This window comes from Bombina bombina, chromosome 1, assembly GCF_027579735.1.
Source record: "Bombina bombina isolate aBomBom1 chromosome 1, aBomBom1.pri, whole genome shotgun sequence".
NCBI classification, from domain to species: domain Eukaryota; kingdom Metazoa; phylum Chordata; class Amphibia; order Anura; family Bombinatoridae; genus Bombina; species Bombina bombina.
This window is the reverse complement of record NC_069499.1, coordinates 7336008-7363108: the sequence shown is the minus strand read 5'-3', so window position 1 is coordinate 7363108 and position 27101 is coordinate 7336008. Positions and strand designations below refer to the sequence as shown.

The following is a 27101-nucleotide window of genomic DNA, read 5'->3' as shown; positions in this document are numbered from 1 at the left end:
ACATGTGCACGTGTCTGTGTGCCCGCAGCTAAGGGTGCAGGTCCTTTATTAGCGCTGTTCTGACATGTGCACATGGCTGTATGCCTGCAGCTGAGACGCAGGTCTCTTAGCGCTGACCCAACTTGTGCGCGCGTCTGCAGACCCAAGCTGTGTACATGTGTCTGAGTGCCCGCAGCTAAGGGCGCAGATCCCTTAGCTTATTAAAATTATTAACCTGTTAAAGCACAAACAATAATAAATCAAACAACAAATAATGCGTTAATGCAAAAGGATTTGTCCAAAAAAGTCAACTGGAGACTAAATCCAAATGTGCAGAAGTGATCAGTGGAAATGAGTGCTGCAGTCGTACGCTAAGGGTTAACCTCAAAACCGATCAATGCTCCCAATGGTGAAGTCCTGTGAGACTACAGGGTTAATTCACATGTAAGCTGTATACTCGCGTACTGCAGAGCCTCACATGTAAGTTGTATACTCGCGTACTGCAGAGCCTCACATGTAAGTTGTATACTCGCGTACTGCAGAGCCTCACATGTAAGCTGTATACTCGCGTACTGCAGAGCCTCACATGTAAGTTGTATACTCACATACTGCAGTACTGCACGTGTAAGCTGTATACTCACATACTGCAGAGCTGCACATGTAAGCTGTATACTCGCGTACTGCAGAGCCTCACATGTAAGCTGTATACTCACATACTGCAGAGCCTCACATGTAAGCTGTATACTCACATACTGCAGAGCCTGACATGTAAGCTGTATACTCACATACTGCAGAGCTGCACATGTAAGCTGTATACTCACATACTGCAGAGCCTCACATGTAAGATGTATACTCACATACTGCAGAGCCTCACATGTAAGCTGTATACTCACATACTGCAGAGCCTCACATGTAAGCTGTATACTCACATACTGCAGAGCCTCACATGTAAGCTGTATACTCACATACTGCAGAGCCTCACATGTAAGCTGTATACTCACATACTGCAGAGCTGCACGTGTAAGCTGTATACTCACATACTGCAGAGCCTCACATGTAAGCTGTATACTCACATACTGCAGAGCTGCACATGTAAGCTGTATACTCACATACTGCAGAGCCGCACATGTAAGCTGTATACTCACATACTGCAGAGCTTCACATGTAAGCTGTATACTCACATACTGCAGAGCCTCACATGTAAGCTGTATACTCGCGTACTGCAGAGCTGCACATGTAAGCTGTATACTCACATACTGCAGAGCCGCACATGTAAGCTGTATACTCACATACTGCAGAGCTTCACATGTAAGCTGTATACTCACATACTGCAGAGCCTCACATGTAAGCTGTATACTCACATACTGCAGAGCCTCACATGTAAGCTGTATACTCACATACTGCAGAGCTGCACATGTAAGCTGTATACTCACATACTGCAGAGCTGCACATGTAAGCTGTATACTCACATACTGCAGAGCCTCACATGTAAGCTGTATACTCACATACTGCAGAGCCTCACATGTAAGCTGTATACTCACATACTGCAGTACTGCACGTGTAAGCTGTATACTCACATACTGCAGAGCCGCACATGTAAGCTGTATACTCACATACTGCAGAGCCGCACATGTAAGCTGTATACTCACATACTGCAGAGCTGCACATGTAAGCTGTATACTCACATACTGCAGAGCCGCACATGTAAGCTGTATACTCACATACTGCAGAGCCTCACATGTAAGCTGTATACTCACATACTGCAGTACTGCACATGTAAGCTGTATACTCACATACTGCAGAGCCTCACATGTAAGCTGTATACTCACATACTGCAGAGCTTCACATGTAAGCTGTATACTCACATACTGCAGAGCCTCACATGTAAGCTGTATACTCACATACTGCAGTACTGCACGTGTAAGCTGTATACTCACATACTGCAGTACTGCACGTGTAAGCTGTATACTCGCGTACTGCAGAGCCTCACATGTAAGCTGTATACTCACATACTGCAGTACTGCACGTGTAAGCTGTATACTCACATACTGCAAATATACTCACATACTGCAGTACTGCACATGTAAGCTGTATACTCACATACTGCAGAGCCTCACATGTAAGCTGTATACTCACATACTGCAGTACTGCACGTGTAAGCTGTATACTCACATACTGCAAATATTTCTCCAACATAGGTGTGTCCGGTCCACGGCGTCATCCTTACTTGTGGGATATTCTCTTCCCCAACAGGAAATGGCAAAGAGCCCAGCAAAGCTGGTCACATGATCCCTCCTAGGCTCCGCCTACCCCAGTCATTCTCTTTGCCGTTGTACAGGCAACATCTCCACGGAGATGGCTTAGAGTTTTTTAGTGTTTAACTGTAGTTTTTATTATTCAATCAGGGTCTTTGGTCTCGGGAAGAATCTCTTCTACCGATAAATATTCTGGAACTGAGAGCGATATTCAATGCTCTCAAGGCTTGGCCTCAGCTAGCGAGGGCCAAGTTCATACGGTTTCAATCAGACAACATGACAACTGTTGCGTACATCAACCATCAGGGGGGAACAAGGAGTTCCCTAGCGATGGAAGAAGTGACCAAAATCATTCTATGGGCGGAGTCTCACTCCTGCCACCTGTCCGCTATCCACATCCCAGGAGTGGAAAATTGGGAAGCGGATTTTCTGAGTCGTCAGACATTGCATCCGGGGGAGTGGGAACTCCATCCGGAAATCTTTGCCCAAGTCACTCAGCTGTGGGGCATTCCAGACATGGATCTGATGGCCTCTCGTCAGAACTTCAAAGTTCCTTGCTACGGGTCCAGATCCAGGGATCCCAAGGCGGCTCTAGTGGATGCACTAGTAGCACCTTGGACCTTCAAACTAGCTTATGTGTTCCCGCCGTTTCCTCTCATCCCCAGGCTGGTAGCCAGGATCAATCAGGAGAGGGCGTCGGTGATCTTGATAGCTCCTGCGTGGCCACGCAGGACTTGGTATGCAGATCTGGTGAATATGTCATCGGCTCCACCTTGGAAGCTACCTTTGAGACGAGACCTTCTTGTTCAGGGTCCGTTCGAACATCCGAACCTGGTTTCACTCCAGCTGACTGCTTGGAGATTGAACGCTTGATCTTATCGAAGCGAGGGTTCTCAGATTCTGTTATCGATACTCTTGTTCAGGCCAGAAAGCCTGTAACTAGAAAGATTTACCACAAAATTTGGAAAAAATATATCTGTTGGTGTGAATCTAAAGGATTCCCATGGAACAAGATAAAAATTCTAAGATTCTATCCTTTCTTCAAGAAGGTTTGGAGAAAGGATTATCTGCAAGTTCTTTGAAGGGACAGATTTCTGCTTTATCTGTTTTACTTCACAAAAAGCTGGCGGCTGTGCCAGATGTTCAAGCTTTGTTCAGGCTCTGGTTAGAATCAAGCCTGTTTACAAACATTTGACTCCTCCTTGGAGTCTCAATTTAGTTCTTTCAGTTCTTCAGGGGGTTCCGTTGGAACCCCTACATTCCGTTGATATCAGTTATTATCTTGGAAAGTTTTGTTTTTGTTGCAATTTCTTCTGCTAGAAGAGTTTCAGAGTTATCTGCTCTGCAGTGTTCTCCCTCCTTATCTGGTGTTCCATGCAGATAAGGTGGTTTTGCGTACTAAACCTGGTTTTCTTCAGAAAGTTGTTTCTAACAAAAACATTAACCAGGAGATAGTCGTGCCTTCTTTGTGTCCGAATCCAGTTTCAAAGAAGGAAAGTTTGTTGCACAATTTGGATGTAGTTCGTGCTCTAAAATTCTATTTAGATGCTACAAAGGATTTCAGACAAACATCTTCCTTGTTTGTTGTTTATTCTGGTAAAAGGAGAGGTCAAAAAGCAACTTCTACCTCTCTCTCTTTTTGGATTAAAAGCATCATCAGATTGGCTTACGAGACTGCCGGACGGCAGCCTCCCTGAAAGAATCACAGCTCATTCCACTAGGGCTGTGGCTTCCACATGGCCTTCAAGAACGAGGCTTCTGTTGATCAGATATGTAGGGCAGCGACTTGGTCTTCACTGCACACTTTTACCAAATTTTACAAGTTTGATACTTTTGCTTCTTCTGAGGCTATTTTTGGGAGAAAGGTTTTGCAAGCCGTGGTGCCTTCCATTTAGGTGACCTGATTTGCTCCCTCCCTTCATCCGTGTCCTAAAGCTTTGGTATTGGTTCCCACAAGTAAGGATGACGCCGTGGACCGGACACACCTATGTTGGAGAAAACAGAATTTATGTTTACCTGATAAATTACTTTCTCCAACGGTGTGTCCGGTCCACGGCCCGCCCTGGTTTTTTTAATCAGGTCTGATAATTTATTTTCTTTAACTACAGTCACCACGGTACCATATGGATTCTCCTATGCAAATATTCCTCCTTAACGTCGGTCGAATGACTGGGGTAGGCGGAGCCTAGGAGGGATCATGTGACCAGCTTTGCTGGGCTCTTTGCCATTTCCTGTTGGGGAAGAGAATATCCCACAAGTAAGGATGACGCCGTGGACCGGACACACCGTTGGAGAAAGTAATTTATCAGGTAAACATAAATTCTGTTACTCACATACTGCAGTACTGCACATGTAAGCTGTATACTCACATACTGCAGTACTGCACGTGTAAGCTGTATACTCACATACTGCAAATATACTCACATACTGCAGTACTGCACGTGTAAGCTGTATACTCACATACTGCAGAGCTGCACATGTAAGCTGTATACTCACATACTGCAGTGCTGCACATGTAAGCTGTATACTCACATACTGCAGTACTGCACATGTAAGCTGTATACTCACATACTGCAGAGCCTCACATGTAAGCTGTATACTCACATACTGCAGTACTGCACATGTAAGCTGTATACTCACATACTGCAGTACTGCACATGTAAGCTGTATACTCACATACTGCAGTACTGCACATGTAAGCTGTATACTCACATACTGCAGAGCTTCACATGTAAGCTGTATACTCACATACTGCAGAGCTGCACATGTAAGCTGTATACTCACATACTGCAGTACTGCACATGTAAGCTGTATACTCACATACTGCAGTACTGCACATGTAAGCTGTATACTCACATACTGCAGTACTGCACATGTAAGCTGTATACTCACATACTGCAGTACTGCACATGTAAGCTGTATACTCACATACTGCAGTACTGCACATGTAAGCTGTATACTCACATACTGCAGAGCCTCACATGTAAGCTGTATACTCACATACTGCAGAGCCTCACATGTAAGCTGTATACTCACATACTGCAGTACTGCACATGTAAGCTGTATACTCACATACTGCAGAGCTGCACATGTAAGCTGTATACTCACATACTGCAGAGCCTCACATGTAAGCTGTATACTCACATACTGCAGTACTGCACATGTAAGCTGTATACTCACATACTGCAGAGCCTCACATGTAAGCTGTATACTCACATACTGCAGAGCTTCACATGTAAGCTGTATACTCACATACTGCAGAGCCTCACATGTAAGCTGTACACTCACATACTGCAGAGCCTCACATGTAAGCTGTATACTCACATACTGCAGAGCTGCACATGTAAGCTGTATACTCACATACTGCAGTACTGCACGTGTAAGCTGTATACTCACATACTGCAGAGCTGCACATTGTAAGCTGTTATACTCACATACTGCAGAGCCTCACATGTAAGCTGTAATACTCACATACTGCAGTACTGCACATGTAAGCTGTATACTCACATACTGCAGTACTGCACATGTAAGCTGTATACTCACATACTGCAGTACTGCACATGTAAGCTGTATACTCACATACTGCAGTACTGCACATGTAAGCTGTATACTCACATACTGCAGAGCCTCACATGTAAGCTGTATACTCACATACTGCAGAGCCTCACATGTAAGCTGTATACTCACATACTGCAGTACTGCACATGTAAGCTGTATACTCACATACTGCAGAGCTGCACATGTAAGCTGTATACTCACATACTGCAGAGCTGCACATGTAAGCTGTATACTCACATACTGCAGAGCTGCACATGTAAGCTGTATAGTCACATACTGCAGTACTGCACATGTAAGCTGTATACTCACATACTGCAGAGCCTCACATGTAAGCTGTATACTCACATACTGCAGAGCCTCACATGTAAGCTGTATACTCACATACTGCAGAGCTGCACATGTAAGCTGTATACTCACATACTGCAGAGCTGCACATGTAAGCTGTATACTCACATACTGCAGAGCTGCACATGTAAGCTGTATACTCACATACTGCAGAGCTGCACGTGTAAGCTGTATACTCACATACTGCAGAGCTGCACATGTAAGCTGTATACTCACATACTGCAGAGCCTCACATGTAAGCTGTATACTCACATACTGCAGAGCCTCACATGTAAGCTGTATACTCACATACTGCAGTACAGCACATGTAAGCTGTATACTCACATACTGCAGAGCTTCACATGTAAGCTGTATACTCACATACTGCAGAGCTGCACATGTAAGCTGTATACTCACATACTGCAGAGCTGCACATGTAAGCTGTATACTCACATACTGCAGAGCTGCACATGTAAGCTGTATACTCACATACTGCAGAGCTTCACATGTAAGCTGTATACTCACATACTGCAGAGCTGCACATGTAAGCTGTATACTCACATACTGCAGTACTGCACATGTAAGCTGTATACTCACATACTGCAGAGCCTCACATGTAAGCTGTATACTCACATACTGCAGAGCTGCACATGTAAGCTGTATACTCACATACTGCAGAGCTCACATGTAAGCTGTATACTCACATACTGCAGAGCTGCACATGTAAAGCTGTATACTCACATACTGCAGAGCTTCACATGTAAGCTGTATACTCACATACTGCAGAGCCTCACATGTAAGCTGTATACTCACATACTGCAGAGCCTCACATGTAAGCTGTAATACTCACATACTGCAGAGCCTCACATGTAAGCTGTATACTCACATACTGCAGAGCCTCACATGTAAGCTGTATACTCACATACTGCAGAGCCTCACATGTAAGCTGTATACTCACATACTGCAGAGCCTCACATGTAAGCTGTATACTCACATACTGCAGAGCCTCACATGTAAGCTGTATACTCACATACTGCAGGAGCCGCACATGTAGCTGTATACTCACATACTGCAGAGCCTCACATGTAAGCTGTATACTCACATACTGCAGAGCCTCACATGTAAGCTGTATACTCACATACTGCAGAGCCGCACATGTAAGCTGTATACTCACATACTGCAGAGCTGCACATGTAAGCTGTATACTCACATACTGCAGAGCCTCACATGTAAGCTGTATACTCACATACTGCAGAGCTGCACATGTAAGCTGTATACTCACATACTGCAGAGCTGCACATGTAAGCTGTATACTCACATACTGCAGAGCCTCACATGATAGCTTGTAAACTCACATACTGCAGTACTGCACATGTAAGCTGTATACTCACATACTGCAGAGCTTCACATGTAAGCTGTATACTCACATACTGCAGAGCCTCACATGTAAGCTGTATACTCACATACTGCAGAGCCTCACAATGTAAGCTGTATACTCACATACTGCAGAGCTTCACATGTAAGCTGTATACTCACATACTGCAGAACTGCACATGTAAGCTGTATACTCACATACTGCAGAGCCGCACATGTAAGCTGTATACTCACATACTGCAGAGCTGCACATGTAAGCTGTATACTCACATACTGCAGAGCTGCACTGTAAGCTGTATACTCACATACTGCAGAGCCTCACATGTAAGCTGTATACCTCACATACTGCAGTACTGCACATGTAAGCTGGTATACTCACATACTGCAGAGCTTCACATGTAAGCTGTATACTCACATACTGCAGAGCCTCACATGTAAGCTGTATACTCACATACTGCAGAGCCTCACATGTAAGCTGTATACTCACATACTGCAGAGCTTCACATGTAAGCTGTATACTCACATACTGCAGTACTGCACGTGTAAGCTGTATACTCACATACTGCAGTACTGCACATGTAAGCTGTATACTCACATACTGCAGAGCCGCACATGTAAGCTGTATACTCACATACTGCAGAACTGCACATGTAAGCTGTATACTCACATACTGCAGAGCTGCACATGTAAGCTGTATACTCACATACTGCAGAACTGCACATGTAAGCTGTATACTCACATACTGCAGAGCCGCACATGTAAGCTGTATACTCACATACTGCAGAGCTGCACATGTAAGCTGTATACTCACATACTGCAGGCCTCACATGTAAGCTGTATACTCACATACTGCAGAGCCTCACATGTAAGCTGTATACTCACATACTGCAGTACTGCTCATGTAAGCTGTATACTCACATACTGCAGAGCTGCAATGTAAGCTGTATACTCACATACTGCAGAGCTTCACATGTAAGCTGTATACTCACATACTGCAGAGCCTCACATGTAATGCTGTATACTCACATACTGCAGAGCTGCACATGTAAGCTGTATACTCACATACTGCAGTACTGCACATGTAAGCTGTATACTCACATACTGCAGTACTGCACATGTAAGCTGTATACTCACATACTGCAGAGCCTCACATGTAAGCTGTATACTCACATACTGCAGAGCCTCACATGTAAGCTGTATACTCACATACTGCAGAGCCTCACATGTAAGCTGTATACTCACATACTGCAGAGCTGCACATGTAAGCTGTATACTCACATACTGCAGAGCTGCACATGTAAGCTGTTACTCACATACTGCAGTACTGCACATGTAAGCTGTATTTACTCACATACTGCAGAGTGCACATGTAAGCTGTATACTACATACTGTAGTACTGCACATGTAAGCTGTATACTACATACTGCAGAGCTGCACATGTAAGCTGTATACTCACATACTGCAGGCTGCACATGTAAGCTGTATACTCACATACTGCAGAGCTGCACATGTAAGCTGTATACTCACATACTGCAGAGCCTCACATGTAAGCTGTATACTCACATACTGCAGAGCTGCACATGTAAGCTGTATTCTCACATACTGCAGAGCTGCACATGTAAGCTGTATACTCACATACTGCAGAGCATCACATGTAAGCTGTATACTCACATACTGCAGAGCTGCACATGTAAGCTGTATACTCACATACTGCAGAGCCTCACATGTAAGCTGTATACTCACATACTGCAGAGCCTCACATGTAAGCTGTATACTCACATACTGCAGAGCCTCACATGTAAGCTGTATACTCACATACTGCAGAGCCTCACATGTAAGCTGTATACTCACATACTGCAGAGCTGCACATGTAAGCTGTATACTCACATACTGCAGAGCCTCACATGTAAGCTGTATACTCACATACTGCAGAGCTGCACATGTAAGCTGTATACTCACATACTGCAGAGCCTCACATGTAAGCTGTATACTCACATACTGCAGAGCCTCACATGTAAGCTGTATACTCACATACTGCAGAGCCGCACATGTAAGCTGTATACTCACATACTGCAGTACTGCACGTGTAAGCTGTATACTCACATACTGCAGAGCCTCACATGTAAGCTGTATACTCACATACTGCAGAGCCGCACATGTAAGCTGTATACTCACATACTGCAGAGCCTCACATGCAAGCTGTATACTCACATACTGCAGAGCCTCACATGTAAGCTGTATACTCACATACTGCAGTACTGCACATGTAAGCTGTATACTCACATACTGCAGAGCTGCACATGTAAGCTGTATACTCACATACTGCAGAGCCTCATGTAAGCTGTATACTCAATACTGCAGAGCCTCACTTGTAAGCTGTATACTCACATACTGCAGAGCTGCACATGTAAGCTGTATACTCACATACTGCAAGACTGCACATGTAAGCTGTATACTCACATACTGCAAGCTGCACATCGTAAGCTGTATACTCACATACTGGCAGAGCCTCACATGTAAGCTGTTATACTCACATACTGCAGAGCTATCACATGGTAAGCTGTATACTCACATACTGCAGAGCCTCACATGTAAGCTTTATACTCACATACTGCAGTACTGCACATAAGCTGTATACTCACATACTGCAGAGCTGCACATGTAAGCTGTATACTCACATACTGCAGAGCCCGCACATGTAAGCTGTATACTCACATACTGCAGAGCTGCACATTGTAAGCTGTATACTCACATATTGCAGAGCCTCACATGTAAGCTGTATACTCACATACTGCAGGAGCTGCACATGTAAGCTGTATACTCACATACTGCAGTACTGCACATGTAAGGCTGTATACTCACATACTGCAGAGCCTCACATGTAAGCTGTATACTCACATACTGCAGAGCTGCACATGTAAGCTGTATACTCACATACTGCAGAGCTGCACATGTAAGCTGTATACTCACATACTGCAGAGCCTGCACGTGTAAGCTGTAATACTCACATACTGCAGAGCTCACAGTGTAAAGCTGTATACTCACATACTGCAGATCTGCACATGTAAGCTGTATACTCACATACTGCAGAGCTGCACATGTAAGCTGTATACTCACATACTGCAGAGCCGCACATACTGCAGTGCTGCACATGTAAGCTGTATACTCACATACTGCAGAGCCTCACATGTAAGCTGTATACTCACATACTGCCGAGCCTCACATGTAAGCTGTATACTCACATACTGCAGAGCTGCACATGGTAAGCTGTATACTCACATACTGCAGAGCTGCACATGTAAGCTGTTATACTCACATACTGCAGAGCTGCACATGTAAGCTGTATACTCACATACTGCAGTACTGCACATGTAAGCTGTATACTCACATACTGCAGAGCTGCACATGTAAGCTGTATACTCACATACTGCAGAGCTGCACATGTAAGCTGTATACTCACATACTGCAGAGCTGCACATGTAAGCTGTATACTCACATACTGCAGAGCCTCACATGTAAGCTGTATACTCACATACTGCAGAGCCTCACATGTAAGCTGTATACTCACATACTGCAGAGCCTCACATGTAAGCTGTATACTCACATACTGCAGAGCCTCACATGTAAGCTGTATACTCACATACTGCAGAGCCTCACATGTAAGCTGTATACTCACATACTGCAGTACTGCACATGTAAGCTGTATACTCACATACTGCAGAGCCTCACATGTAAGCTGTATACTCACATACTGCAGAGCCTCACATGTAAGCTGTATACTCACATACTGCAGAGCTTACATGTAAGCTGTATACTCACATACTGCAGAGCCTCACATGTAAGCTGTATACTCACATACTGCAGACTCACATGTAAGCTGTATACTCACATACTGCAGAGCCTCAATGTAAGCTGCAGTACTTTGCACATGTAAGCTGTATACTCACATACTGCAAGTACTGCACATGTAAGCTGTATACTCGACATTCTGCAGTACTGCACATGTAAGCTGTATACTCACATACTGCAGAGCTCACAAGTAAGCTGTATAACTCAGCATACTGCAGAGCCTCACATGTAACTGTATACTCACATACTGCAGAGCTTCACATTAAGCTGTATACTCACATACTGCAGAGCTGCACATGTAAGCTGTATACTCACATACTGCAGAGCCGCACATGTAAGCTGTATACTCAGCATACTGCAGAGCTTCACATGTAAGCTGTATACTCACATACTGCAGAGCCTGCACATGTAAGCTGTATACTCACATACTGCAGAGCTTCACATGTAAGCTGTATACTCACATACTGCAGAGCCTCAAATGTAAGCTGGTATACTCACATACTGCAGGAGCTGCTCATTGTAAGCTGTATACTCACATACTGCAGAGCCCTCACATGTAAGCTGTATACTCACATACTGCAGAGCCTCACATGTAAGCTGTATACTCACATACTGCAGAGCTACATGTAAGCTGTATACTCACATACTGCAGAGCCTCAAATGTAAGCTGTATACTCACATACTGCAGAGCCTCACATGTAAGCTGTATACTCACTACTGCAGGCCTCACATGTAAGCTGTATACTCACATACTGCAGAGCCGCTGTGTAAGCTGTATACTCACATACTGCAGAGCCGCACATGTAAGCTGTATACTCACATACTGCAGAGCCTCACATGTAAGCTGTATACTCACATACTGCAGAGCCTCACATGTAAGCTGTATACTCACATACTGCAGAGCTCACATGTAAGCTGTATACTCACATACTGCAGAGCCTCACATGTAAGCTGTATACTCACATACTGCAGAGCTGCACATGTAAGCTGTATACTCACATACTGCAGAGCCTCACATGTAAGCTGTATACTCACATACTGCAGAGCCTCACATGTAAGCTGTATTCACATACTGCCAGAGCCTCAACATGTAAGCTGTATACTCACATACTGCAGAGCTGCACATGTAAGCTGTGATACTCACATACTGCAGAGCTGCACATGTAAGCTGTATACTCACATACTGCAGAGCCTCACATGTAAGCTGTAGTACTCACTATACTGCAGGACTGCACATGTTAAGCTGTATACTCACATACTGCAGAGCCTCACATGTAAGCTTATACTCACATATTGGCAGAGCCTCACATGTAAGCTTATACTCACATACTGCAGTACTGCACATGTAAGCTGCTATACTCACATACTGCAGTACTGCACATGGTAAGCTGTATACTCACATACTGCAGAGCCTCACATGTAAGCTGTATACTCACATACTGCAGAGCTGACAGTAAGCTGTATACTCACATACTGCAGAGCTGCACGTGTAAGCTGTATACTCACATACTGCAGAGCCTCCATGTAAGCTGTATACTCACATACTGCAGAGGCCTCACATGTAAGCTGTATACTCACATACTGCAGAGCCTCACATGTAAGCTGTATACTCACATACTGCAGAGCTCACATGTAAGCTGTATAGTCAGATACTGCAGAGCCTCACATGTAAGCTGTATACTCACATACTGCAGAGCCTCACATGTAAGCTGTATACTCACTTACTGCAGAGCTGCACATGTAAGCTGTATACTCACATACTGCAGAGCTGCACATGTAAGCTGTATACTCACATACTGCAGAGCCTCACATGTAAGCTGTATACTCACATACTGCAGTGCTGCACATGTAAGCTGTATACTCACATACTGCAGAGCCTCACATGTAAGCTGTATACTCACATACTGCAGAGCTGCACATGTAAGCTGTATACTACATACTGCAGAGCCTCACATGTAAGCTGTATACTCACATACTGCAGAGCTGCACATGTAAGCTGTATACTCACATATTGCAGAGCCTCACATGTAAGCTGTATACTCACATACTGCAGAGCTGCACATGTAAGCTGTATACTCACATACTGGCAGGTACTGCACATGTAAGCTGTATACTCACATACTGCAGAGCCGCACATGTAAGATGTATACTCACATACTGCAGAGCTGCACATGTAAGCTGTATACTCACATACTGCAGAGCTGCACGTGTAAGCTGTATACTCACATACTGCAGAGCCTCACGTGTAAGCTGTATACTCACATACTGCAGAGCTGCACATGTAAGCTGTATACTCACATACTGCAGAGCTGCACATGTAAGCTGTATACTCACATACTGCAGAGCCGCACATGTAAGCTGTATACTCACTTACTGCAGTACTGCACATGTAAGCTGTATACTCACATACTGCAGAGCCTCACATGTAAGTATATACTCACATACGGCAGAGCTTCACTTGTAAGCTGTATACTCACATACTGCAGAGCTGCACATGTAAGCTGTATACTCACATACTGCAGAGCCTCACATGTAAGTTGTATACTCACATACTGCAGAGCTGCACATGTAAGTTGTATACTCACATACTGCAGAGCTGCACATGTAAGCTGTATACTCACATACTGCAGAGCCTCACATGTAAGCTGTATACTCACATACTGCCGAGCCTCACATGTAAGCTGTATACTCACATACTGCAGAGCCGCACATGTAAGCTGTATACTCACATACTGCAGAGCTGCACATGTAAGCTGTATACTCACATACTGCAGAGCTGCACATGTAAGCTGTATACTCACATACTGCAGTACTGCACATGTAAGCTGTATACTCACATACTGCAGAGCTGCACATGTAAGCTGTATACTCACATACTGCAGAGCTGCACATGTAAGCTGTATACTCACATACTGCAGAGCTGCACATGTAAGCTGTATACTCACATACTGCAGAGCCTCACATGTAAGCTGTATACTCACATACTGCAGAGCCTCACATGTAAGCTGTATACTCACATACTGCAGAGCTGCACATGTAAGCTGTATACTCACATACTGCAGAGCCTCACATGTAAGCTGTATACTCACATACTGCAGTACTGCACATGTAAGCTGTATACTCACATACTGCAGAGCCTCACATGTAAGCTGTATACTCACATACTGCAGAGCCTCACATGTAAGCTGTATACTCACATACTGCAGAGCTTCACATGTAAGCTGTATACTCACATACTGCAGAGCCTCACATGTAAGCTGTATACTCACATACTGCAGAGCCTCACATGTAAGCTGTATACTCACATACTGCAGAGCCTCAAATGTAAGCTGTATACTCACATACTGCAGTACTGCACATGTAAGCTGTATACTCACATACTGCAGTACTGCACATGTAAGCTGTATACTCACATACTGCAGTACTGCACATGTAAGCTGTATACTCACATACTGCAGAGCTCACATGTAAGCTGTATACTCACTACTGCAGAGCCTCACATGTAAGCTGTATACTCACATACTGCAGAGCTTCACATGTAAGCTGTATACTCACATACTGCAGAGCTGCACATGTAAGCTGTATACTCACATACTGCAGAGCCGCACATGTAAGCTGTATACTCACATACTGCAGAGCTGCACATGTAAGCTGTATACTCACATACTGCAGAGCCTCACATGTAAGCTGTATACTCACATACTGCAGAGCTTCACATGTAAGCTGTATACTCACATACTGCAGAGCCTCAAATGTAAGCTGTATACTCACATACTGCAGTACTGCACATGTAAGCTGTATACTCACATACTGCAGAGCCTCACATGTAAGCTGTATACTCACATACTGCAGAGCCTCACATGTAAGCTGTATACTCACATACTGCAGAGCTTCACATGTAAGCTGTATACTCACATACTGCAGAGCCTCAAATGTAAGCTGTATACTCACATACTGCAGAGCCTCACATGTAAGCTGTATACTCACATACTGCAGAGCCTCACATGTAAGCAGTATACTCACATACTGCAGAGCCGCACGTGTAAGCTGTATACTCACATACTGCAGAGCCGCACATGTAAGCTGTATACTCACATACTGCAGAGCCTCACATGTAAGCTGTATACTCACATACTGCAGAGCCTCACATGTAAGCTGTATACTCACATACTGCAGAGCCTCACATGTAAGCTGTATACTCACATACTGCAGAGCCTCACATGTAAGCTGTTATACTCACATACTGCAGAGCTGCACATGTAAGCTGTATACTCACATACTGCAGAGCCTCACATGTAAGCTGTATACTCACATACTGCAGAGCCTCACATGTAAGCTGTATACTCACATACTGCAGAGCCTCACATGTAAGCTGTATACTCACATACTGCAGAGCTGCACATGTAAGCTGTATACTCACATACTGCAGAGCTGCACATGTAAGCTGTATACTCACATACTGCAGAGCCTCACATGTAAGCTGTATACTCACATACTGCAGAACTGCACATGTAAGCTGTATACTCACATACTGCAGAGCCTCACATGTAAGCTTTATACTCACATATTGCAGAGCTTCACATGTAAGCTGTATACTCACATACTGCAGAGCTGCACGTGTAAGCTGTATACTCACATACTGCAAAGCTGCACATGTAAGCTGTATACTCACATACTGCAGAGCCTCACATGTAAGCTGTATACTCAAAATTGGCAGAGCTATCACATGTAAGCTTTATACTCACATAGCTGCATAGCTGCACATGAAGCTGGTATACTCACATACTGCAAAGCTGCACATGTAAGCTGGGTATACTCACATACTGCAGTAGCCTCACATGTAAGCTGTATACTCACATACTGGCAGAGCCTCACAGTTAAGCTGTATACTCACTTACTGCAGGAGCCTCACATGTAAGCTTTATACTCACATATTGCAGTCTTCACATGTAAGCTGTATACTCACATACTGCAGAGCTGCACATGTAAGCTGTATACTCACATTCTGCAGCAGCTCACATGTAAGCTGTATACTCACATGACTGCAGAGCTGGCACATGTAAGCTGTATACCTCACATACTGCAGAGCCTCACATTTAAGCTGTATACTCCATACTGCAGAGCCTCACATGTAAGCTGTATACTCACATACTGCAGAGCCTCACATGTAAGCTGTATACTCACATACTGCAGAGCCTCACATGTAAGCTGTATACTCACATACTGCAGAGCCTCACATGTAAGCTGTATACTCACATACTGCAGTACTGCACATGTAAGCTGTATACTCACATACTGCAGATATACTCACATACTGCAGAGCTGCACATGTAAGCTGTATACTCACATACTGCAGAGCCTCACATGTAAGCTGTATACTCACATACTGCAGAGCCGCACATGTAAGCTGTATACTCACATACTGCAGAGCGCACATGTAAGCTGTATACTCACATACTGCAGAGCCTCACATGTAAGCTGTATACTCACATACTGCAGAGCCTCACATGTAAGCTGTATACTCACATACTGCAGAGCCTCACATGTAAGCTGTATACTCACATACTGCAGAGCCTCACATGTAAGCTGTATACTCACATACTGCAGAGCTGCACATGTAAGCTGTATTCTCACATACTGCAGAGCCTCACATGTAAGCTGTATACTCACATACTGCAGAGCCTCACTGTAAGCTGTATACTCACATACTGCAGAGACTCACAAGTAAGCTGTATACTCACATACTGCAGAGCTGCACATGTATGCTGTATACTCACAGTACTGCAGAGCTGCACATGTAAGCTGTATACTCACATACTGCAGAAGCTGCACATGTAAGCTGTATACTCACATACTGCAGAGACTGCACATGTAAGCTGTATACTCACATACTGCAGAGCTGCACATGTAAGCTGTATACTCACATACTGCAGAGCCTCACATGTAAGCTGTATACTCACATACTGCAGAGCCTCACATGTAAGCTGTATACTCACATACTGCAGTACTGCACATGTAAGCTGTATACTCACTTACTGCAGTAGCCTGCACATGTAAGCTGTATACTCACATACTGCAGAGCTGCACATGTAACTGTATACTCACATACTGCAGAGCTGCACATGTAAGCTGTATACTCACATACTGCAGAGCTGCACATGTAAGCTGTATACTCACATACTGCAGAGCCTCACATGTAAGCTGTATACTCACATACTGCAGTGCTGCACATGTAAGCTGTATACTCACATACTGCAGAGCTGCACATGTAAGCTGTATACTCACATACTGCAGAGCTGCACATGTAAGCTGTATACTCACATACTGCAGAGCTCACATGTAAGCTGTATACTCACATACTGCAGAGCCTCACATGTAAGCTGTATACTCACATACTGCAGAGCCTCACATGTAAGCTGTATACTCACATACTGCAGAGCCTCAATGTAAGCTGTATACTCACATACTGCAGACTGCACATGTAAGCTGTATACTCACATACTGCAGAGTACTGCACATGTAAGCTGTATACTCACATACTGCAGACTCACATGTAAGCTGTATACTCACATACTGCAGAGCCTCATGTAAGCTGTATACTCACATACTGCAGTACTGCACATGTAAGCTGTATACTCACATACTGCAGTACTGCACATGTAAGCTGTATACTCACATACTGCAGAGCCTCACATGTAAGCTGTATACTCACATACTGCAGAGCTGCACATGTAAGCTGTATACTCACATACTGCAGAGCCGCACATGTAAGCTGTATACTCACATACTGCAGAGCTGCACATGTAAGCTGTATACTCACATACTGCAGAGCTGCACATGTAAGCTGTATACTCACATACTGCAGAGCCTCACATGTAAGCTGTATACTCACATACTGCAGAGCTGCACATGTAAGCTGTATACTCACATACTGCAGAGCTGCACATGTAAGCTGTATACTCACATACTGCAGAGCCTCACATGTAAGCTGTATACTCACATACTGCAGACTGCACATGTAAGCTGTATACTCACATACTGCAGAGCCTCACATGTAAGCTTATACTCACATATTGCAGAGCTTCACATGTAAGCTGTATACTCACATACTGCAGAGCCTCACATGTAAGCTGTATACTCACATACTGCAGAGCCTCACATGTAAGCTGTATACTCACATACTGCAGAGCCTCACATGTAAGCTGTATACTCACATACTGCAGAGCCACATGTAAGCTGTATACTCACATACTGCAGATATACTCACATACTGCAGAGCTGCACATGTAAGCTGTATACTCACATACTGCAGAGCCTCACATGTAAGCAGTATACTCACATACTGCAGAGCCGCACGTGTAAGCTGTATACTCACATACTGCAGAGCCGCACATGTAAGCTGTATACTCACATACTGCAGAGCCTCACATGTAAGCTGTATACTCACATACTGCAGAGCCTCACATGTAAGCTGTATACTCACATACTGCAGAGCCTCACATGTAAGCTGTATACTCACATACTGCAGAGCTCACATGTAAGCTGTATACTCACATACTGCAGAGCTGCACATGTAAGCTGTATACTCACATACTGCAGAGCCTCACATGTAAGCTGTATACTCACATACTGCAGAGCCTCACATGTAAGCTGTATACTCACATACTGCAGAGCCTCACATGTAAGCTGTATACTCACATACTGCAGAGCTGCACATGTAAGCTGTATACTCACATACTGCAGAGCTGCACATGTAAGCTGTATACTCACATACTGCAGAGCCTCACATGTAAGCTGTATACTCACATACTGCAGAACTGCACATGTAAGCTGTATACTCACATACTGCAGAGCCTCACATGTAAGCTTTATACTCACATACTGCAGAGCTTCACATGTAAGCTGTATACTCACATACTGCAGAGCCTCACATGTAAGCTGTATACTCACATACTGCAGAGCCTCACATGTAAGCTGTATACTCACATACTGCAGAGCCTCACATGTAAGCTGTATACTCACATACTGCAGTACTGCACATGTAAGCTGTATACTCACATACTGCAGAGCTTCACATGTAAGCTGTATACTCACATACTGCAGAGCTCACATGTAAGCTGTATACTCACATACTGCAGAGCCTCACATGTAAGCTGTATACTCACATACTGCAGAGCCTGCACATGTAAGCTGTATACTCACATACTGCAGAGCTCACATGTAAGCTGTATACTCACATACTGCAGAGCCGCACATGTAAGCTGTATACTCACATACTGCAGAGCTCACATGTAAGCTGTATACTCACATACTGCAGAGCTCACATGTAAGCTGTATACTCACATACTGCAGAGCCTCACATGTAAGCTGTATACTCACATACTGCAGAGCCTCACATGTAAGCTGTATACTCACATACTGCAGAGCCTCACATGTAAGCTGTATACTCACATACTGCAGAGCCCACATGTAAGCTGTATACTCACATACTGCAGAGCCTCACATGTAAGCTGTATACTCACATACTGCAGAGCCTCACATGTAAGCTGTATACTCACATACTGCAGAGCTCACATGTAAGCTGTATACTCACATACTGCAGAGCTCACATGTAAGCTGTATACTCACATACTGCAGAGCCTCACATGTAAGCTGTATACTCACATACTGCAAAGCTGCACATGTAAGCTGTATACTCACATACTGCAGAGCCTCACATGTAAGCTGTATACTCACATACTGCAGAGCCTCACATGTAAGCTGTATACTCACATACTGCAGAGCTGCACATGTAAGCTGTATACTCACATACTGCAGAGCTGCACATGTAAGCTGTATACTCACATACTGCAGAGCCTCACATGTAAGCTGTATACTCACATACTGCAGAGCTGCACATGTAAGCTGTATACTCACATACTGCAGAGCCTCACATGTAAGCTGTATACTCACATACTGCAGAGCTGCACATGTAAGCTGTATACTCACATACTGCAGAGCTGCACATGTAAGCTGTATACTCACATACTGCAGAGCTGCACATGTAAGCTGTATACTCATACTGCAGAGCCTCACATGTAAGCTGTATACTCACATACTGCAGAGCCTCACATGTAAGCTGTATACTCACATACTGCAGAGCTGCACATGTAAGCTGTATACTCACATACTGCAGACTGCATGTAAGCTGTATACTCACATACTGCAGACTGCACATGTAAGCTGTATACTCACATACTGCAGAGCTCACATGTAAGCTGTATACTCACATACTGCAGAGCCTCACATGTAAGCTGTATACTCACATACTGCAGATGCACATGTAAGCTGTATACTCACATACTGCAGCGCACATGTAAGCTGTACACTCACATACTGCAGAGCTGCACATGTAAGCTGTATACTCACATACTGCAGAGCTCACATGTAAGCTGTATACTCACATACTGCAGAGCTGCACATGTAAGCTGTATACTCACATACTGCAGAGCCTCACATGTAAGCTGTATACTCACATACTGCAGAGCTGCACATGTAAGCTGTATACTCACATACTGCAGAGCCTCACATGTAAGCTGTATACTCACATACTGCAGAGCTGCACATGTAAGCTGTATACTCACATACTGCAGAGCCTCACATGTAAGCTGTATACTCACATACTGCAGAGCATCACATGTAAGCTGTATACTCACATACTGCAGAGCAGCACATGTAAGCTGTATACTCACATACTGCAGAGCCTCACATGTAAGCTGTATACTCACATACTGCAGAGCTGCACATGTAAGCTGTATACTCACATACTGCAGAGCCTCACATGTAAGCTGTATACTCACATACTGCAGAGCTCACATGTAAGCTGTATACTCACATACTGCAGAGCTCACATGTAAGCTGTATACTCACATACTGCAGAGCCTCACATGTAAGCTGTATACTCACATACTGCAGAGCTGCACATGTAAGCTGTATACTCACATACTGCAGAGCCTCACATGTAAGCTGTATACTCACATACTGCAGACTGCACATGTAAGCTGTATACTCACATACTGCAGAGCTCACATGTAAGCTGTATACTCACATACTGCAGAGCTCACATGTAAGCTGTATACTCACATACTGCAGAGCTGCACATGTAAGCTGTATACTCACATACTGCAGACTGCACATGTAAGCTGTATACTCACATACTGCAGAGCTGCACATGTAAGCTGTATACTCACATACTGCAGAGCAGCACATGTAAGCTGTATACTCACATACTGCAGAGCATCACATGTAAGCTGTATACTCACATACTGCAGAGCTGCACATGTAAGCTGTATACTCACATACTGCAGAGCTGCACCTGTAAGCTGTATACTCACATACTGCAGAGCCTCACATGTAAGCTGTATACTCACATACTGCAGAGCCGCACATGTAAGCTGTATACTCACATACTGCAGAGCCTCACATGTAAGCTGTATACTCACATACTGCAGAGCTGCACATGTAAGCTGTATACTCACATACTGCAGAGCTCACATGTAAGCTGTATACTCACATACTGCAGAGCCTCACATGTAAGCTGTATACTCACATACTGCAGAGCGCACATGTAAGCTGTATACTCACATACTGCAGAGCGTGCACATGTAGCTGTATACTCACTTACTGCAGAGCTGCACATGTAAGTCTGATACTCACATACTGCAGAGCTGCACATGTAAGCTGTATACTCACATACTGCAGAGCCTCACATGTAAGCTGTATACTCACATACTGCAGAGCTCACATGTAGCGGTATAGCTCACATACTGCAGAGCTGCACATGTAAGCTGTATACTCACATACTGCAGTAGCTTGCACATGTAAGCTGTATACTCACAGACTGCAGACTTGCACATGTAAGCTGTATACTCACTTACTGCAGAGCCTCACATGTAAGCTGTATATCTCACATACTGCAGAGCTGCACATGTAAGCTGTATACTCACATACTGCAGTACTGCACAGGTAAGCTGTATACTCACATACTGCAGTACTGCACATGTAAGCTGTATACTCACATAGCTGCAGTAGCTGCACATGTAAGCTGTATACTCACATACTGCAGAGCCTGCACATGGTAAGCTGTATACTCACATACTGCAGAGCCTCACATGTAAGCTGTATACTCACATACTGCAGAGCCTCACATGTAAGCTGTATACTCACATACTGCAGAGCCTCACATGTAAGCTGTATACTCACATACTGCAGCAGAGCTCACATGTAAGCTGTATACTCACATACTGCAGAGCCTCACATGTAAGCTGTATACTCACATACTGCAGAGCTGCACATGTAAGCTGTATACTCACATACTGCAGAGCTGCACATGTAAGCTGTATACTCACATACTGCAGAGCCTCACATGTAAGCTGTATACTCACATACGCAGAGCTGCACATGTAAGCTGTATACTCACATACTGCAGAGCCTCACATGTAAGCTGTATACTCACATACTGCAGAGCTGCACATGTAAGCTGTATACTCACATACTGCAGAGCCTCACATGTAAGCTGTATACTCACATACTGCAGAGCCTCACATGTAAGCTGTATACTCACATACTGCAGATATACTCACATACTGCAGAGCTGCACATGTAAGCTGTATACTCACATACTGCAGAGCTGCACATGTAAGCTGTATACTCACATACTGCAGTACTGCACATGTAAGCTGTATACTCACATACTGCAGAGCCCACATGTAAGCTGTATACTCACATACTGCAGAGCTGCACATGTAAGCTGTATACTCACATACTGCAGGAAGCTGCACATGTAAGCTGTATACTCACATACTGCAGAGCCTCACATGTAAGGCTGTATACTCAAATACTGCAGAGCTCACATGTAAGCTGTATACTCACATACTGCAGAGCCTCACATGTAAGCTGTATACTCACATACTGCAGAGCCGCACATGTAAGCTGTATACTCACATACTGCAGAGCTGCACATGTAAGCTGTATACTCACATACTGCAGAGCCGCACATGTAAGCTGTATACTCACATACTGCAGAGCCTCACATGTAAGCTGTATACTCACATACTGCAGAGCCTGCACATGTAAGCTGTATACTCACATACTGCAGAGCCTCACATGTAAGCTGTATACTCACATACTGCAGAGCTGCACATGTAAGCTGTATACTCACATACTGCAGAGCTGCACGTGTAAGCTGTATACTCACATACTGCAGAGCCTCACATGTAAGCTGTATACTCACATACTGCAGAGCTGCACGTGTAAGCTGTATACTCACATACTGCAGAGCCTCACGTGTAAGCTGTATACTCACATACTGCAGAGCTGCACATGTAAGCTGTATACTCACATACTGCAGAGCTGCACATGTAAGCTGTATACTCACATACTGCAGAGCCGCACATACTGCAGTGCTGCACATGTAAGCTGTATACTCACATACTGCAGAGCCTCACATGTAAGCTGTATACTCACATACTGCAGAGCCTCACATGTAAGCTGTATACTCACATACTGCAGAGCCGCACATGTAAGCTGTATACTCACATACTGCAGAGCTGCACATGTAAGCTGTATACTCACATACTGCAGAGCTGCACATGTAAGCTGTATACTCACATACTGCAGAGCTGCACATGTAAGCTGTATACTCACATACTGCAGAGCCTCACATGTAAGCTGTATACTCACATACTGCAGAGCTGCACATGTAAGCTGTATACTCACATACTGCAGTACTGCACGTGTAAGCTGTATACTCACATACTGCAGTACTGCACATGTAAGCTGTATACTCACATACTGCAGTACTGCACATGTAAGCTGTATACTCACATACTGCAGAGCCTCACATGTAAGCTGGTAAACTCACATACTGGCAGAGCTGCACTTGTAAGCTGTATACTCACATACTGCAGAGCCTGCACTTGTAAGCTGTATACTCACATACTGCAGAGCCTGCACATGTAAGCTGTATACTCACATACTGCAGAGCCTCCACATGTAAGCTGTATACTCACCATACTGCAGGAGCCTGCACATGTAAGCTGTATACTCACATACTGCAGAGCTCACCATGTAAGCTGGTATACTCACATACTGCAGAGCCTCACATGTAAGCTGTATACTCACATACTGCAGAGCCTCACATGTAAGCTGTATACTCACATACTGCAGAGCCTCACATGTAAGCTGTATACTCACATACTGCAGAGCCTCACATGTAAGCTGTATACTCACATACTGCAGAGCCTCACATGTAAGCTGTATACTCACATACTGCAGAGCTGCACATGTAAGCTGTATACTCACATACTGCAGAGCCTCACATGTAAGCTGTATACTCACATACTGCAGAGCCTCACATGTAAGCTGTATACTCACATACTGCAGAGCTGCACATGTAAGCTATATACTCACATACTGCAGAGCTGCACATGTAAGCTATATACTCACATACTGCAGAGCCTCACATGTAAGCTGTATACTCACATACTGCAGAGCTGCACATGTAAGCTGTATACTCACATACTGCAGAGCTGCACATGTAAGCTGTATACTCACATACTGCAGAGCTTCACATGTAAGCTGTATACTCACATACTGCAGAGCCTCACATGTAAGCTGTATACTCACATACTGCAGAGCGCACATGTAAGCTGTATACTCACATACTGCAGAGCCGCACATGTAAGCTGTATACTCACATACTGCAGAGCCTCACATGTAAGCTGTATACTCACATACTGCAGAGCCTCACATGTAAGCTGTATACTCACATACTGCAGAGCTGCACATGTAAGCTGTATACTCACATACTGCAGATCTGCACATGTAAGCTGTATACTCACATACTGCAGAGCTGCACATGTAAGCTGTATACTCACATACTGCAGAGCCTCACATGTAAGCTGTATACTCACATACTGCAGAGCTGCACATGTAAGCTGTATACTCACATACTGCAGTACTGCACATGTAAGCTGTATACTCACATACTGCAGTACTGCACATGTAAGCTGTATACTCACATACTGCAGAGCTGCACATGTAAGCTGTATACTCACATACTGCAGAGCTGCACATGTAAGCTGTATACTCACATACTGCAGAGCTGCACATGTAAGCTGTATACTCACATACTGCAGAGCCTCACATGTAAGCTGTATACTCACATACTGCAGAGCTTCACATGTTAAGCTGTATACTCACAATACTGCAGTAGCTGCACATGTAAGCTGTATACTCACATACTGCAGTACTGCACATGTAAGCTGTATACTCACATACTGCAGAGCTTCACATGTAAGCTGTATACTCACATACTGCAGAGCCTCACATGTAAGCTGTATACTCACATACTGCAGAGCCTCACATGTAAGCTGTATACTCACATACTGCAAAGCTGCACATGTAAGCTGTATACTCACATACTGCAGAGCTGCACATGTAAGCTGTATACTCACATACTGCAGAGCCTCACATGTAAGGCTGTATACTCACATACTGCAGAGCTCACATGTAAGCTGTATACTCACATACTGCAGAGCCTCACATGTAAGCTGTATACTCACATACTGCAGAGCTGCACATGTAAGCTGTATACTCACATACTGCAGAGCCTCACATGTAAGCTGTATACTCACATACTGCAGTACTGCACATGTAAGCTGTATACTCACATACTGCAGAGCCTCACATGTAAGCTGTATACTCACATACTGCAGTACTGCACATGTAAGCTGTATACTCACATACTGCAGTACTGCACATGTAAGCTGTATACTCACATACTGCAGAGCCTCACATGTAAGCTGTATACTCACATACTGCAGAGCTCACATGTAAGCTGTATACTCACATACTGCAGATATACTCACATACTGCAGAGCCTCACATGTAAGCTGTATACTCACATACTGCAGAGCCGCACATGTAAGCTGTATACTCACATACTGCAGAGCCGCACATGTAAGCTGTATACTCACATACTGCAGAGCCTCACATGTAAGCTGTATACTCACATACTGCAGAGCTCACATGTAAGCTGTATACTCACATACTGCAGAGCTCACATGTAAGCTGTATACTCACATACTGCAGAGCACATGTAAGCTGTATACTCACATACTGCAGATCTCACATGTAAGCTGTATACTCACATACTGCAGAGCCTCACATGTAAGCTGTATACTCACATACTGCAGAGCCTCACATGTAAGCTGTATACTCACATACTGCAGAGCTGCACATGTAAGCTGTATACTCACATACTGCAGTAGGCTGCACATGTAAGCTGTATACTCACATACTGCAGAGCTTCACATGTAAGCTGTATTACTCACATACTGCCAGAGCTGCACATGTAAGCTGTATACTCACATACTGCAGAGCCTCACATGTAAGCTGTATACTCACATACTGCAGAGCTGCACATGTAAGCTGTATACTCACATACTGCAGAGCTCACATGTAAGCTGTATACTCACATACTGCAGAGCCTCACATGTAAGCTGTATACTCACATACTGCAGAGCTGCACATGTAAGCTGTATACTCACATACTGCAGAGCTGCACATGTAAGCTGTATACTCACATACTGCAGTACTGCACGTGTAAGCTGTATACTCACATACTGCAGTACTGCACATGTAAGCTGTATACTCACATACTGCAGAGCCTCACATGTAAGCTGTATACTCACATACTGCAGACTCACATGTAAGCTGTAT

At 44.2% G+C, this 27101-nt stretch overlaps 1 protein-coding gene across 1 annotated transcript in view; it reads left to right on the top strand.

The window, feature by feature from the left end:
* The window catches only part of ASPG (asparaginase), a 647837-nt gene that overhangs the window by 456859 nt on the left and 163877 nt on the right, over nucleotides 1–27101 (top strand). The window lies entirely within an intron of this gene.